We start from the raw sequence: 17,811 nt of genomic DNA on the forward strand, positions 1-17,811 counted from the left end.
TTCCTGATTTCAGCCTCGGTCTTCGGGTCGTTAGCATAGAGAAAGGCTGTTGATTTTTGAAGGTTTATTTTATATCCTGCAACTTTGCCAAAGTTTTGGATCAGCTCTAGTAGCTTGGGGGTAGAGTCTATGGGATTCTTTAGGTATAGGATCATGTCATCTGCGAAGAGAGAAAGTTTAACTTCATCTTTTCCTATTTGGATCCCCTTTATATTTTCTTCTTGCCTAATTGCTCGGGCTAGGAATTCTAGTACTATGTTGAAGAGCAGGGGAGAGAGTGGACATCCCTGCCTTGTTACTGATTTTAAAGGGAATGGCTTTAGTTTTTCACCATTTAGAGTTATGCTTGCTGTTGGTTTGTCATAAACTGCCTTGATTATATTCAGGAATGTTCCCTGGAATCCCAGTTTTTCCAGGGCTTTTAGCATAAATGGGTGCTGGATTTTATCGAACGCTTTTTCCGCATCCAGAGATAAAACCATTTGGTTCTTTAGCTTGCTCCGGTTGATGTGGTGGATTACATTAATTGACTTGCGTATATTAAACCAACTTTGCAACCCTGGGATGAATCTAGTTTGATCGTGGTGTATGATTTTTTTGATGACCTGTTGAAGTCGATTGGCCAGAATTTTGTTGAGAATTTTTGCGTCTATGTTCATCAGGGAGATCGGTCTGTAGTCCTCCTTCTGTGATGAGTCTCTGCCTGGTTTTGGGATGAGGGTTATACTGGCTTCATAGAATGAGTCTGGTAGTGAACGTTCTCTTTCAATTTCATTGAAGAGTTTGAGAAATATTGGTGTGAGTTCTGTTTTGAAGGCCTTGTAGAATTCTGCAGTGAATCCATCTGGACCTGGGCTTTTCTTGGATGGGAGATCATTTATTGCCGTTTCTATTTCACTACTGGATATGGGTCTGTTTAGAAGGTTTAAATCTTCATGGTTGAGTTTGGGGATATCAATTTTTTCTAGGAAATCATCCATTTCTTCCAAGTTCTCGAATTTGTTGGCATAAAGGTTTGCAAAATAGTCCCTTATTATTTTCTGAATTTCAGTTATTTCTGTGGTGATGTTACCTGTTTCATCTCTTATCTTGTTTATTTGAGTGTGCTGCCTTCATTTTTTGGTCAGGTTTGCCAGGGGTCTGTCTATCTTGTTGATTTTTTCAAAGAACCAACTCTTTGTTTTGTTGATTCTTTCAATGGTTTTTTTTGTCTCTGATTTAATTCTGATTTGATTTTAATTATTTGCTTCCGTCTATTGACTTAGAACAGCAAGCCAAAACCTCTCTCCAGAAAATTAAGGTGCTTCCTTAAATTACTGAGTTGCTGTTTCTCCAGTTTGTTGATGTATGTACTCAGAGATATAAATTTTCCTCTGAGTACTGCCTTTGCTGTGTCCCAAAGGAGCTGGTACTTTGTGTCCTCAACTTGGTTGAAGTCCATAAACATTTGAATTTCCGTTTTAATTTCTTCAATGACCCACTGATGGTTCAGCAGTGTGTTGTTTAGTCTCCATGAAGTGTAGGAATTTCGGTGGTGGCTGTTTGAGTTGAGCTCTAATTTTATTCCATTGTGGTCTGAGAGAATGCAGGGAATGGTTTTGTTACTTCTGGATTTGTACAGATTTTCTTTGTGCCCTAAGATGTGATCTATTTTGGAGAATGTTCCATGTGCTGCAGAGAAGAATGTGTATTCTGTTGTTGCTGGGTGGAATATTCTGTAGATGTCGGTTAAGTCTAGTTGGTCTATGCAATTATTTAGTTCTGTGGTTTCTTAGTTCAGTTTTTGGCGTGTTGATCTGTCCAGAGGTGATAGTGGAGTGTTAAAGTCCCCAACTATCAATGTGTTTGGGTCTATGAGTGTTTTTAGAGTCAGTAGTGTTTGATGAAGTTGGGTGCTCCTGCATTTGGTGTGTAGATATTTAGGATGGTTATATCTTCCTGTAGGAGAGATCCCTTTACTAGTATGTAGTAGCTTTCTTTGTCTCTTCTTACCTTTTTTAATTTGAAGTCAATTTTGTCTGATACTAGGATTGCAACTCCAGCCTGCTTATGGGGGCCATTTGCTTGATAGATTTGATTCCAGCCTTTCACTTTTAGAAGATGTTTACTTTTGCTGGATAGATGTGTCTCTTGGAGGCAGCAGAAAGATGGATCTTGATTTTTGATCCAACTTATGAGCCTATGTCGTTTGATTGGAGAATTAAGTCCATTAATATTGAGAGTTAGGATTGGGAGATGATCATTTGTTCCTTTCATTATCACTATCTTGTTTAAAGCGGTGTCTTCCCATTTCTTGATCTGATGTTTACTATTTAGGGTTCATTTCTCTGTATTGGGATCTTGATTATTTTCCCTGTGTAGTACATCTTTGAGGATTTTCTGTAAAGCTGGTTTGGTGGAGATATATTGTTTCAGTTTTTCCTTACTGTGGAAGACTTATTTGACCTTCGGCTATGAATGAGAGTTTGGCTGGGTACAGAATTCTTGGTTGGTAGTTATTTTTATTTAGTGTTTGGTATACTTCATTCCAGGCTCTCCTTGCTTTCATGGTCTCTGCTGAGAAGTCTGGGGTAATTCTGATTGCTTTTCCTTTATATGTGATTGTTTTCTTCTAACAGCTTTAAGGATTCTTTCCTTGTACTCTACTGATCCTGTTTTGATCACAATGTGTCGGTGGGATGTCCTATTCTGGTCTGGTCGGTTTGGGGTTCTATATGCTTCTTGTATCTGTATAGGCCTTTCCTTCTGGATATTTGGGAAGTTCTCAGCTAATATTCTGTTAAATAGATTGCCTATCCCATTAACTTCTTTCTCCAAGTTTTCCTCAATACCTATTATTCTTAAATTGGGCTTCCTGATCGTGTCTTGAATCTCCTGTAGCGATCTGTTTTGTTGATTGGACTGGATTTGTATTGATTTTTGATCTTTCTCCATAGAATCTAAGGAATCTTCAGCTCCTGAGATTCGATCCTCTGCTTCAGTTAGTCGGGACTGTAGGCTAGCTACTTGATTTCGAATCTCTTTCCCTTCTGACTGGTCTTTCCTGATGATTTCCATGTCATTTCTTAGGTCTTGTATGGACTTCTTTACTTCATTAACTTCATTACTTTGGTTTTGATTGTTGTCTCTCAGATCTTTAAGCTGGGTAGCTATCTTTTCATTTGACTCTTGAAGTTCATTTATCTTTCTATTTGTGGATGCTATGAAATTCTCCATTAATTTTTGCTTTGCCTCCTCACGCTCTAGAATAATTGACTGAAGAGATTCAAACTTTTCATTTATCATGTTTATCAGTAGACTTTGTAGAGCCTTTTGGGGGTTCTCTTCTATGTCTTTGAGTGACTGCTCTGCTTCCTGCTTGTTTTGAGTGGGGGATAGGACTTCATTGTTTGCCATCTTTCTTGTGTTTCTTCTGCCCATTTGAATTGGGAATGCCAGTCTACCAGCACCTGTGAGCACCATTTAAGACCCAAAGCAGCCCTTACCAAGCACTGTTGTGTAAATCTTACAAGTTCACAATTATATACAGATAACTTGTATACCTGTCTATAAAGTTAGATTTGGTGTTCCTAAAGAATACAATTTCAATATAACAACCGATCCTGGGCCCTCTATTCAGTAGTTACTTATTCAGTAGTTACTGTTACAACCCTATACGCAATTCTTGTTTTTATATTAAGTTCTTTTAGGACTGGCTTTCTCTATGAACCCCTTTGATTAACTCAGATTAAGCTGGGATACCCTCTATCCAATAACCAGGAGTCAATGGAACCTGGAGGTCCAGGCAGTAAGTCAGGAGGGTAAGTTGGAGATAGTAAAGAGAATAGAGTAAAATGTATTGGGGGGGGGTGGTGATTTTGGTTTAGTTTCAGTGACGTGGAAATGTGGAGAAGAGTAAATTCAGTAAAAAAGAACAAGTTTAAGATGACAGACAATGGAGAGTTAGCAGAAAAGAGTGGAGATGTTATTCATAGGAAAGTCATTTTTAAAGAAAGAGAACGCAAAGAGAGAAATAAAGTAAAAATACTGGAAGACAGATACACAAAACAGAGAAAAATTATTTTAAAAAGAATAAATAAATAAAAAGGAAAAAAAACAGAGAAGGAACAACCCAAACAAACAAATAAAAAACAACCAAAAAAAAAAAACCAACGATGTTTCAGATGTGAAAAAATTAAAAAGAAAAATTTTTTTTAAAAAGTTTAAAAAATGTTTGAAAAGAAAAAAAAATGGAGTCCTCCTTGTTTGGGTGGTCTTTCCCCAGTCTCTGGTTTCCTTGCAATGGTCTGCAGTCTATTTTCCTCATTGTCTGGTTTGACTTGATTTCAGTTTGCAAGGGGTGGATCTGTTCTGACCCTTCTCCCCTGTTGGTGCAATCCTGGGTCTCTGAGGTTCGCACAGCTTGCAGGTAGGCCTTGGCATCCTCTGTAGATGGGGACGTGAGCAGTCTCAGGAACCGTGGCTCCTCTGTCTGCTGTGGGGCCGCTGCCTTTGATGCCTGGCTTTGAATAGGCTGTGGACTCAGCAGGGCGAGGCACCTCTGGCCTGTTTTGCTCGGCTGAGAGTTGCTTGCCTGAGGGAGGCGGCCGCCTTGGCGGAGGTGGCTATGGAATGCAGCTCCGTTTTGGGCTGGGAATTGGGCTTCCTCTGTGACGGGACCGTTTAGCTGTCACAGGAACTGTTTGTTCCTCCGTCTGGTGTTTCCGTGCCGCTGGTAGCTGCTCGCAGCTTTTGCTTTAAATTTAGAAAATCCGGCGGGCAGGATGGGGAACCTCTGGCTAAGCGGCTGCCCAGGACTCACCTCCCGCCAGGGCAGGGGGCATTCTCCTGGGCGGAGTTGGCTCTCACTGTTCAGTCCCTCTTGCCCTTTTCAAAGATGGCTACTTTGACCTCACTCTCCCCAGGCCCGCTTCAGTTCCAATCTGGTCTGACCCTATGACAGTGGCAAAGATGGCGCTTTGCTCTAGCGGTGGGGGAAGGGCTGCCTTCCAAAAGCTGCTCTGTGGGTGCCAGTGAGAATATCTTTCGTGGGGTACTCACGCTTTCTCTGCGATTTCAGGTCGTCCGTGCTCAGCCGCCGTCTGTAGTATTTCTCGCTGTTATACGCTGTGTGCTTTAGCCGCCCGGAGTGCGGTTGCTGTGCAGGGGGCTGTGCCGGCGCCAGCACTGGCGCGGCGGTGGGATGCCGCCCGGAGCTCAAATCTGTGTTTTCAGACCAGCAAAGTCGATTTTTCCTTCCTGGCCAGAATCCCTGTACTGTTAGAACTTACTCTGGCTGTCTTTCTAGGAGTAAAAGTTTCTATGGGGTGAGAAAACTGCAATGTCGGAGGGAGCTCAGCTAGGGCTCTGCTGCTCCTCCGCCGTCGTCCTGGAAGTCCCTTTAGCTTTCTTTGGGGACGGTTTGCTTTTACAGAACTGAATGTTGAAGGGAATTATTAGGCTGAATCTTGATTAGCAAATAAGGAGTAGTTAAAATGAGACAACAAAAGGCAGAAAAGCACTGATCTGGAGGTAGAATCCTGATTCTGGTCCTGACTTAGGACCACCAAGGCTAGACTTGTGAGTCATTTAATTCTTCCCTTGTCTTCATTTTCTCAAGTGAAAGGACAGGGACTGTAATTTTTTCTCACAAAGGTTACCTGAAGTATACAATACATTCTGTGGTTTTCACTTGTATGTGGCATCTTCAACAGGCTAGGGCTATTTCCCATAACATGGAACAAATTGGAGGCATGTTTTATGCTGTACACTGAAGAGACAAAATGAAAAGTTAAAAAAAAATCTCTATCTGGGAGCCTATTCTTGGAAATGCTAATAAGATTATTTGGACAAAACAATTTTTAACCATATATATGCAATGGTCCAAGCTGGCTTTGAACACAGCAAAGGCTGGCTTTGAACTTCTATAGTGCTGGGATTAAAGGAGTGTATTATTCCCAATTTGTTTTTAAGTTGCTTAACAGGTAATTACAATATATAGCAAAGGTTCTATCTGTTAGCACTTCCCTAGCCTCAGGTCCTCAGCTCCTCCCACTAGCCCCCAGATCCACCCATACCTTATGAGCCACTCCTACTCACTACCTACCTACTTCCCCTTTACCCCCAGAGAGAGAAGCTGCCACCTAGATAAGGTGCAGATGCCATGTAGCTCCCTCTCCCATAGGAACTAAGGCCCCACTAAGAAACCTCCTTATGAACCTTCACCTGTCTGTGGTTATCTCCGCATGGTCCTCTGGGATGGCCGGGACATATCCTTTCACTATCCTCTACCATTTTGAGTGAAAAAAAAAAATGGGTACCAACAAGATAACTCATTGTTATCTTCTTTAGCTGCCAATCACTGCTTGTCTGCAAGTTCTACAAAGGTTCAGCTATATGTACCATTTTGACTTGTATAACTATGAATTGCTCTTAAATCCATCCCACTCTGAGCCTGACTTGCTTGCATTGAGTAACATACACTGCAGGTTTAAAAATTACAGCCCTAAATGGTCATGTATGATTTTATATATTCAATACCATCCATAGGCTAAAAAATCCTCCAGATAAACTGAGTCAAGGTTTTGGCTCAGACCCAGATCCATCTTGCCCCCAGAAGTTGAAATACAGAGTTCAGTGAGTCACCTAATTATGTGATGTATCTAGCAGAATAGCTTAAGTGCCTGGATCCTGGAAACTTTCTGGCAACTAAACGAGGCCCAGGGCAAAAATATCCAAATGATCACTATTTGGCCAGTCTAAAATATCTCGATGCTGAGAACTATGAGCTCAGCTCATCATTGGTGTCCACACCACTCACTCATCAACCAGAAGATCAGGCAAGAGAATCACAAGGATGATGAGCTAAATCTCTAATAGTGCTCACACTTACCAGAACATACCTGTACTACCAAATATTCAAATTTTGGAATTCAACCTTGAATGATTTTTCACTGTAGCCTAAGGAGAGACACATGGCAACACAGGGACACCATGGGCAAGGAGCTAGGGAGGACTATGTCCACCCAGCTTCTAACATATGGCACCCACCCTCTCACGTATGGCCTAGGCCAGTGCCTGCCACCCAACAGTCATCATCTCAGCTTCACTGTGCCAGGAGTACAGGAGTGGGGTCGAGGAAATTTCAAAGGCACTGGGGTCTATCAACCAGTAGGAGCAGAAGTCCCAGATAGGTGTGTGTACGCCCTTCTCCTAGAGCAGCCCCTTGGGACTTGCACACTTGCCTGAGAGTGCAGAAAAGGATCCACAGATTTCACAAGTGAAAAGACAATTCTAAAGAAGCTACATTGTATTTAGTCATGGATGGGTGTCAGATAAAGTAGACATGTGAATATGCAGATGCAAAGGAAGACGAAATGAAAAGTCCTCTGAGTACAGTGGTTTGAGCTTCCATAGAGCAGTATACAATGCCTTGCTTCACGCTATCCTGCCTCCTCTGGCATTCTCGCTCCTAGCCTTGACTTAAAACTCAGCACACAGTGGCAATGAAAGCCATCTCTCTTCCGCACATAGCTTTGTGCGATCTGAAAAGATTCACATTATCTCTGGGCCTTCACTGAAGCCAACAATATATTAGTCCTTCCACCTAACTCTCCCTTTCTGTCCCATATAGCAGAGGTTAAAACTGGCCAGTGAGACTCCAGTCCTGGTGTAACATGTGGATTAAAGGTGAAACACACTCAGGCAAAAGGAACAAGCCACTCTGAAGGCTTCTGAGATAGTACCCAATTATGGCTCTCCAATGAGTACTTGTGTGGAAATCTCATCACTTAGTGACAATTGCCATACTTCCTACAGGATGTACTTCTGGTCAGGGCCACTTGAAATTCTCATACAATAGTGGAATTTGATGAACTGAAAATAGATTGGAAGAGGTACTGATATCCTCTCTGCTCTGCACAAATGCCTCAAACTAAGACCTAAAAACGCACCAGAAAAACATTTTAGAAAGAATTTCCTATGCCGTGTTTAGGTACGTAAGAGTTGACTAAAGGAAACTCCCACAAGATTAAAGCAGAAGGAGGTTTATTAGGAGAGAGAGAGGGAGATTAAACTGCCTGCTACACAAGATGGCGGCAGGAAGAGCAAGAGCTTCTGGATGAAGGAGGCAGGTTATAAAGGGGAAACAGGGGGAATGGTGTGGCCACAGAGAATACAGAAGTGAATTCAGAGGATGAGGAAATGACCTCAGAGCCTAGGGGAACTCCCAGTGCCCCAGGCATGCCAGTTACCTGGGTTACACGAGCTGGGCACAGACTTTTTGGTTGCACCAAGGGAGAGAACCAAGGGAAGTAGCCACTTCTCCCAGGTGGACCCAGTAAGATAGACCAATGTTAAGATTCCAGAAGGAAGCAATCCATCATAAACTCTAGAGAGAATAACATTCAATTACATCTACAACTATTTCCAAAGCATTCACAACCCAGCAGGCTTATGGTTTGGTATAGAAACATGTTTAGTTCTTCCAAATAAACCAGACACTTGATGTCTCATTGGCTATACTGTTCCAGCTTCAACAATCTACTCAGTTATTTACTTTCAGACTTAGTCCTGAGCAGCACAGTATGCCATGTTGTAGGGAATTTCTATCCTCTCTCCACTTCTTAGCCACGAAAGGTCCAAGACTGACCCAGATTAACATCCAGGAGTTGGAGCTCTCTCTGCCAAAGTGCATAGAATACAGGTACTGTAGCAACATGTTTTCAGTTTCCATCATTTAAGGTTTTTAAAAAATAAGAGGATGTACTGAATAAAACTCACCCACCACGCAACTATGGGAGACCAAAGGTTGCATCTGCTCCACAAAATAAATTTGCTTTACCAAGCTTCTTTTGACTTCCTTTCCTGAATGCTTGCCATCAATTTCCATTTTCTCACTAAAGGAGACATTGAAGCTAAAACTTGAGAGCCACAAGGAAAGAAAGAAACAACCCTTTCTTACATTTAAGCTTGGAGTCACTCACCCATTCTCAGGTTACCAGTAAGCCACCTTCCCTCCATCTCTGTGGCTGTAATCTAAAGACCATACATAATGAGTGCTTTCTAATAAGTTCTCTGCAGAGACCAACACAGGCTTAGCCATTGAAAAATTTTGAACTGGTAGGTTATGGATGGCCATCTTCTCCCCTCCAACATGGATCAAGGTGTTAAACAACACAGTCATTTTCTCCTAGGATACCCTTCCACAGTGGATAGCAGCATCTCAAATAGTCTTTGGTTTAGACTTACCTAGGTGGTCAGTTTTTTGGAATATTTTTTATTACTCTTAAGTAGTTGTGCATAGGAGCTGCCATTCACCAAAGCAGTTTAGGAATACAGTTCAAATAGTTGTGGAGCACCCCTATTGTAAAAATGTTGAGGTAGCAGAGACAGAGGACTCTTTGTACTTTGTGATGGAATACCTACACAGAGTAGACCTAGTGAACCACTTCCTACAGCATGATAGAGACGATGGTGGTGGCCAGGCCTTTGCTTCAGCAGATCCTGAGTGCTGTGCACTATCATGAAAACAGTTGCTGTGCATACAGTGACCTCAAGGCAGAAAATATCATGATACTCACCAGGAGCAAAGTCAAGGCACCAACTTGGGTTTCAGCACACAGTTCACGTTCGAAGAGGAGCCAGAGAGAGAATGCAGAACTCGAGCCTACTGGGCCCACGATCTGTGAACAACAGAGATACCAGGGCCCCAAGAAGAATGTTTGGAGTCTCAAGGTATAATAATCTACTATATGGTGATGGGCCAAGTGCACTTTAGAGGGGAGAGTTCAGACACTGAAAAGGCAGGTCCTGAACAGGAAATTCCTGGATTTACAAATGCTTCTTCCTAGAGCTACTGGAACTTCTGGCTTGTTTAATGAGCGCCAATCCTAAGTAGGGACCCTCACTAGAGCAAGTGATATGGCACCCCTGGCTCTGGCAAATTCAAGCCCCACCATCCTGGATCTAATATAATACTACCTAGGACTTGATCCAGGGAAAGTTCAGGCAGCCATGTGAGGTGGGACCTTTAATGCCGCCATGAGAACTTATTGGATGCGCATCAAGCAGGAGGACCATGGGCATGATCTCCCCCACCACACCCACTTCCTGGGCTTCCGCCTTGCCCCTTGCCAGTAGTCTCATTCCTCCAAAATGTTGCCCTGAAGACATCCATTGCCTGTCAACCTACTATCTTCCTGCTCCCCGAGCCCCACTGGAGGGGCACAGAGCAGGAAGAGAGCAACAAACTGCCTCCAGCCAGAGCAGCAGCTGAAAACATCTCTAGGGCCACAGAAGGAGGAGGAGAGGATCAGAAAGCTGTCACCAGGCCCAGCAGTAATGCAAAGGTCCTCCACAGTCACAGAGGGAGAGATGGAGTGTAGCCTGACTCCTGCCCCAAACCCAGCACCTGGGGACACCTCCATTCCATTTGGTCAACCCCATTGATTTGGCTACAGACCCAACAAATTACTAAGGTAGGGGCTGGGAGAGGCTGAGGAAAGGATTGGCAGGCATTTGAAAGCCTCTGGCATCCTTCTCTTGTCAAGGCATGCAGCAAAGAAAGTAGTTCCTCCTCTTTGAGTGGAGAACAGCATTAACAGCCTGGAAACAAATATGTGGGAAAAGTAAAACAAAACATATTAAGTTGTGGCATTCTCAGTATTTTAGGATAAGAAGATTGAATAAAATGTGCTTTTGTATTTGAGAGGAATCAGCATGATTATCATGAATATCTGGGTGCTTTTCTAGGTTCTGATTATTTTCCCATTTTATAAATATGAGGAGTCTAAATAATTTCCTCACAGGAATCTACCACTAGTCAAGGTACCAGTTCCAGGGACTAGATGGTCCATGTCTCACAATGACAAGGATTCCTTCAGGATTTTGAGGTCTTAATGAGAAGAGCAGGGGACCTTCTCACCCAAGACAGGCTAAGCCTTCTGCAGGATGATGTCTCACAGGGACCTGGAGTGGTCATTTGGCAAAGCTGCCTAAGACACAAAACATCTCTTCATTTCTCTCCTTGCACCATCAGCTCATGCTTTCTGACCAGCATTTACCACTCTGATGTGCCAGCTACTATTTGAAAGCAAAGCACACACTATCTACAGGCAGACATCTCCAGGGATCCATCTAAAATGGTCCCAGCAGGATCGCAAGACTAGCAGGTGCTTTCATGCCACACAGGAGCACTCTGGCTCACACTCTGGCCATGCAGAAACATGACAGTTGAGATTCCACAATCCTGGTCTCTGGACGTGAGACCACTGAGTCTTTCCTGCCAGAGAAATTCACTATGGCTCGGCAGAGATGCCAGAGATGGGTCCACACCAATGGCTGAAGTTAGGCGGAAGTTCCTGCTAAGAACATCATCAGTTCTGTTTCTCGACATTCTGCCCAGTACTGCCAGTGGTTAGGGAACAGACCCTAGAGGAGAAAGCAGTTTCCTACACCATGATTTCTGCCTTCCACCTCAAGCTGGATGAATTGAAGATCCTATAACCAACTTCCAGTTTCTGAAATACTAAGGGAACTTTAAATCTTCCATCTTCAAAGGATATCTCACTCAATGAAGTCTGCATCCTATGCTCAACCCTCCATAGGACACAGCAAGTCAGAGAAAATCCTTTTGCTGATGTCAGCTACATCATTGAGTGGAGGTGTATCACAGATTGGTAGGCTATGGGCTGACAAAAAAAAATCAGAAACAGACACCTGCTGCAAGAATGCCTTTTGAGTCCCTCCCCTCTCCCCTCTCCTTTCTCCCCTCTTCCCTCTCCCCTCTCGTTCTCTCATGAGACTTGAAAGCCTCTGCCAGTGGAGGAACACTACAGTTAGTGGTGCAAGACAGTGCTCCAGTCTCTTCCCATTCCACTTGCAATGCTTCATCAAAACTTAGAGGAGAAATGAGCAGGACGTCTGCCTTCAGTCTGACCAGCCCTACTACAGTGCAAAAGACTCCACCTTGTCTGTGGTAAAAGGAAATCCCAAGCGCACTGATCCTTCTGCAGAGTTTGAGAAAGATATGTCACCTTGTAGACTCCCTGGTTGGTAGCGCAGCTGTGATGACAGCTTTGTGACTGCTGCACCATCCCAGAGGGACGCCTCCCTCTAACCTCTATCGTTCAGCTTTCTGGAAAATGTCCTGGACCAGATCAGCTTCGGATACAAAGGCCATCTTAGCTGTTATAGGACAGAATGTACTGTGGCACTGGTGCCAACCCCCAGGATTCTTGCTTCTTAACAAGACATTCTGACCTGCATCCAATGGAGCTTCATACAGGGCTTCTGGTGACAGGAAGCCACCCGTGGCCTAAAGATGACCAACATAAGGCTATGTTCACATGTTGACTTGCCGTCAATTTCCACTCTCTTCTCTGGGTTTCCTAGGCTGGTCAGCAAATTGTGATTCCCAGTTCCCAGGAAACTGTTCTGATCACCTGCATCTCTAGGAGACTCAGCAGCTGACCAAGTCCTGAGCAGAAATCAGCACTCACCAAGGTGGATCATGAACTTGGACACTGCACTTCATCACCAGGGGCGAGGCCAGGGAAACCCACTGTGGCTCAGCAGAACTGCCAGGTAGGGTCCCACACCATAGGCTAATGTGAGCATGGAGCTTTGAAGGAAAAGGTCATGAACATCCAGACAGAGCCTGCCCATGATAGCCCACGTCAGGTAAGCACTGAAGCTTGTGCAATGCGAGGACCATGAGGTATGTCCTTCAGAGGGCAGACAGGTGCCAAAGAGAAGTAAGTGCACACACTTCACTCATTCAAGGAAGTCCCTGCAGAGCTGTTGGCCATAGAGAAAAGGGCTTTGGGAGAAGTTACATTTAAAGTTGCCTTAGGTCTTTAGGAGGTCACTCATAGATTAGAAACAAGCTGAATTTCATGGGAAACAGACAAATACAAAGAGAAAAGGACCCAAATACAGACACCCTCTGGAGTTCAAGGAATGAGTTTCCACTTAGCAAAACAGAAAGCTCAGATCTGCTCCCAGGCCCAATTCAACTTCACACATCAACCCATCCCCCGTCCTCTGCAGGGCAAAGGCTATGAGGGAAACTTGGAACCTTGTCTAGTCACGTACCACACAGCCCTCCTCACTTCTCCCAAAAAGGAATATGTCAAGTAACCAAATTCTCACAAAATAAGATGCACAAAATAATCCCCGACTTGGTCCTTCAATGATATATGAACAGGAAAAAAAAAGATATGCATGCATCCAGGTAATAGGAGGCACATCTGTGTCACATTTCTTCCAAGAAGGCAGCTCTCCATCATAGGAAAGAAACAGGAAGCTCCTTTGCTGTCGGTGGTATCAGGCCAGGCCCTCTCCCTCTGAGAAGCAGAGTCAGGTGGGTTTGACATCATCTGAGCTATTCCGAATGTCACCCTCACTCCATTGTCACTCCCCACTTGTTTCCTTTCCTGAGTCCCATCTCAGCACTTCCAGGGAATACTAAGGGGGAAAGCTAAGAAGAATGCAACCGACCAAGTTGGGGGTAAGCAGCCAAACTCTTCACCCAGAGGGACATTCTGAGATGCACTGCTCATGACCCCTCAGTGGCCCCAGCAAGCTCAAGACTGAGTCATCTCTAACTGATCAACTCACTAATACCTCCTGCAGTCCCTTCTAATTTCACTCCACTCAGTCACCAACCTGTGATTCCTAAGAAATAGCCCTGTGAACCTCCTAAGACAGTATCTGAAGGCTGTAGACATAGAGTACCCAATAAAATGCCCAATCCTAATCCAAAGAACTGCTAAACATAGGTGACATGTCAAGTTAGGGAGAAAAGCAGCAAACAAGACTGCTTGTCCACTGATACCAAGTACACAGGGTGTTTTATTGCCAGGGAGGTGGACAAACATTCAGAAGGGAAACTAAGACAAGAAAGTTGGACAGAGAAAGAGAACAGGATAGGCACTCAGAAATCTAGAGAGTTCCCATCTCTGAAGATGAAAAACAGTCTGATAGGGGCAGATAAAGGTAAACCACTCCCGGAAAGGCAAGCCTGGCTCGAAAAGGCAGGACAAGGCTGCCTAGGGTCTGTCACACCAGAACCATCTTACACTTCTGCTCTTTCCCACTGTATCATGTGATTCTTTCCCAGTCTTAAGTTAATATGTCTATTGAAGACTGAGTGAGCCACATTTCCTTTCTTTTTTATGAAACAGTCCCCATACCTATTCTCTCACTGAAAACCCACATCACAAATTTTAAAGGATGAAAGCAAATATCCTACATGTCTTCATAGCATTCCAGAATTTAGCATTCCAGAGTACAGAGGATGAAAACATTAAATTGTTCTGTAAGTTTTAAATGAAAAGGCACAATTCTCAGAAAATATCCATATCTTCCATGTCTTACTTTCTCCAAGTTACCACAGGGATTATCTTCAGTGTAGATACAAAATTTAACATTGGAAACTTCACAATGGAGTATCATATAACCCCAATGGAGTATCATATAACCCCAAACAACTTCCTCACTGGTTTCTATCACCAGGCAAAATCAAATCACAGCAGGTAACACAACTAGTGAAATTTCTAGCAACTTTACTCTCCCTTTATGATCTTGAAGACTGATAAGAACACCAGAGGGCAGTCTCAATTTCTCCACAATAGTGTGGCTATGCTCACATCTAAAGGTGTATTTCCTATGGACCTGTGCCTTTCCCTTCCTGACTTGGAAGTCACTGCCAAGGAGGTGCGCATGTCTCTCTGTAACCTCGACAAAGTCCCTTCTGACAGAATCCCAATGATTTGCTGTACTGGTGTGGTGACCATTCTCTGAGCCATGTCCCCTGCAGAAACCATCCATAAGGACACAACTAAAGGGATTTCTAGAGGAGAGCGAGACTAGAAGCTGCTTCCACACAGTAGAAGAACATTCCAGTTTACACTTTAGCCTTCAGGAGCCTGCCAATTGCACTTGAGACGCGTGGGTCTTCCCACAGATGGATAGGTACCCATCCATATGGACATGACCCATGCTGTCCTCTTAGTGTTGGAACTGCAAAGCTTCTGGGGGAAAAAGATTCCACTTCTGTGAATTCTGCATTCCTTAACTTATCTGTCCAGCTCCAAGATGTTGTGGCCATCGGTGAGTTTTCTGAGATTCTGGGACAACAGACTTAAATCCATCCTCATGGACAACTCCTGGCTCCTTTCTGATAAAGTCCACTGGGACTGCTTCTGACATGTTCAACAGCCCAGAGGACAGAGAAATCCAGAGAAGAGCCCTTTGCTTTGCTAACAGAAATCATGGCAGAAAACTGATTGGGGACAACAAAAGAAGAAACCCTGACACCTCATGGGACAAGCAGCAGAGCAGCTTTGGAATCCCTCCTTTTATATTATGCAATGCATCTAAGACCACCTTGAACAAGGGTGAGATGCTACAGTGATCAGAGTGCTATTCTGCTCTTCCTGATTCAATACTGAATGTTAGAGATGTCTGGTCCCGTGGGAGGATGCATTAGCACTCTCAAGGCTGAAGAAGGGCAAGGTCATGCCAAGAGCCAACCAGACGTTAGTTTTCAGCTATGGAGTCTAGTTAGCCCTAACCCAGTGAAAGAGAAAGATCCCTTGTTCTTCCTGACCAAAGCTCATCCCAGGAGCACTGGACTCTTCTGTAGAATGTGGGCATGGATGGGTGCTCGCTAACATCTCCCAGACTCCCTTGTTTTCAGCACAGCTATGGAAGGCATCATGTCAGTTGTCCTAACCCAAGGATGCTTCCCTCTGACCTCCATCCAACTTACTATTTTAGATCTTTCTGGAAAATGTCCTAAAGCAGCTCATCTCCAAGCACAAGGGCACATCTCAGCTGATAAAGAACAGAAAACAACCGGGATGACGTTGGTGTTGATCCAAGGTCCTGTTTCCTGACATGGAAATTCACACCTCCACTCTTTGGGCTTTCTTCCAGAGTTACCAGAGACACAAGTCACAAACAACCTAGAGTTTACCATGTAAGAACATACCCACTTTTGTCCCCACTCCCTACTCTTTTACCATTTCTTCCTCTTCTGGGTTTGTTGGCATTGTTTCACATGCACAGGTCACTGCACAGAATCCAGACTAGACACCCTGGTTTCCTTCTCAAAGGATTCTCTTCGGCTGCCCTTCGATACATATGAATTGTCAGAAGGAAAATGCCAAGTTACACAGAACAGAGTTTCAGTCACACACATAGCAAAGCCTCCACATTTTACACATTTTACATGCTTTCCATTCAAATATCAATGTTGTATGTTTTGTTGTCATTTGACACAACTCTAACCTTACAGTGAAGACAGTATACAATATATGTAAGTTGCTCATGACATGGGATCTGCTAATAGGAAACTCCCCATCCAAGTACTTCAGGCAATGTCTGATTGCTTCCATTTTGTATACAAAATCTCCAAGCCCAGAAGAAATAAAAATAGATTCAATTTTTTCCAACTAAAATAGAAATTGGTTAAAGATTCCTAATTTAACATGGAGATCTGGTCCGGGTGGAACCATGGAGATGAGAGGAAGCTCCGGGTCAATTGCAGAAGCACCTCAGCTTTTGGCATTCCCAGTTCCCAGGGAATTGTATTCCTCATCTTTGTTACTTTGACAACTACCAACTACACACAGTTTAAAGAACCATCTCCGAAGTGATTATAATCACCTAAAATCACCACAAGTCTAGAGATGCACAGACACAAGGGGGCATGAGCCAGAAACATTTACTGTGGCTCAGCAGATGTCAGTCAGGCTCCAGAACTACAGGCAGTAACCATCAGCACAGTTACGAAGGGAAAACGCTGCATTTCAAGCCCATATCCCAAGGAAGCTCTGTCCCTACCCTCTGGGGGCAGTATGGCCTGTGCCAGAGCACAGCCCTGGGAGTCAGTGAGCCTCAAGGTCACTACCATGTGTCCTTCAGAATATACCCAGGAATATTGTGCAGGTGTGCATTCACCCACTCACTCTTCATCAAGGAAGACCCCACCAGTGCTACAGACGCTATTCTAAGCTTCAAGCCAAGGCTCTGAGAGTCCATCACTAGTTCGTCTTCACTGTTCCCAGTTCCTTCTCGAGGACAGAAGACTTGAAAAATTTTAAGGGACTCTTCTGTTTTCAAGCCATTCCATTTTCACTGTTTGGACCTATAAACCCTACTCATACTTCTCTTTGTGAATATTTCCAGGCTACACATTCACCAGTCCCAGGGAGAATAAAGGAAAAAGATAGAGTTGGTCATATTTGACCTCTCTCTCTCTCTCTCAAATCCAGAGTAGAGAGACCATAGTTCTGAACTAAAATGATCGGTGAACACAAGAAAAATCAGATTTGTGGAAACAACTCATGTTCTCATAAGAATGATTATTGGAAATACACGCTTTTCTCTGTAGAATTCCACTCTCACTTACCACCCAGGTCAACTCCTACATCACAGGGCAAATAAACTAAAGACAAGCAAAGATGGCATCCAACCTGCCACTCAGACATCACACTTAGCCTGATTTTGTTGGGAGGGCCCATGAAAAGCCCCTCTTCTACTTCCATGTGGGAAGGCTGTGCTTCCATGGAAATGCGTCTCCTTCCACATACTTTCTTCAGCATAGAGACATTATTTCAATAATGTGATCATATAGAATAGGGAAGGAGCATTCATCATGTGTCCATTCCAACTGATGAATTCTAAGAACAAGAGGAACAGAATCTCAGCAGGAGAACTTCACAGGACAGCAGCACATGGCAATGGAACCTTTCCCATTTTTATAGTCCAAGAATTGTGCAAACCAACATAGATTTATCACCCTTACCAAAAGGCTTACAGATT

The sequence above is a fragment of the Perognathus longimembris genome, chromosome 16 (assembly GCF_023159225.1).
Source record: "Perognathus longimembris pacificus isolate PPM17 chromosome 16, ASM2315922v1, whole genome shotgun sequence".
NCBI classification, from domain to species: domain Eukaryota; kingdom Metazoa; phylum Chordata; class Mammalia; order Rodentia; family Heteromyidae; genus Perognathus; species Perognathus longimembris.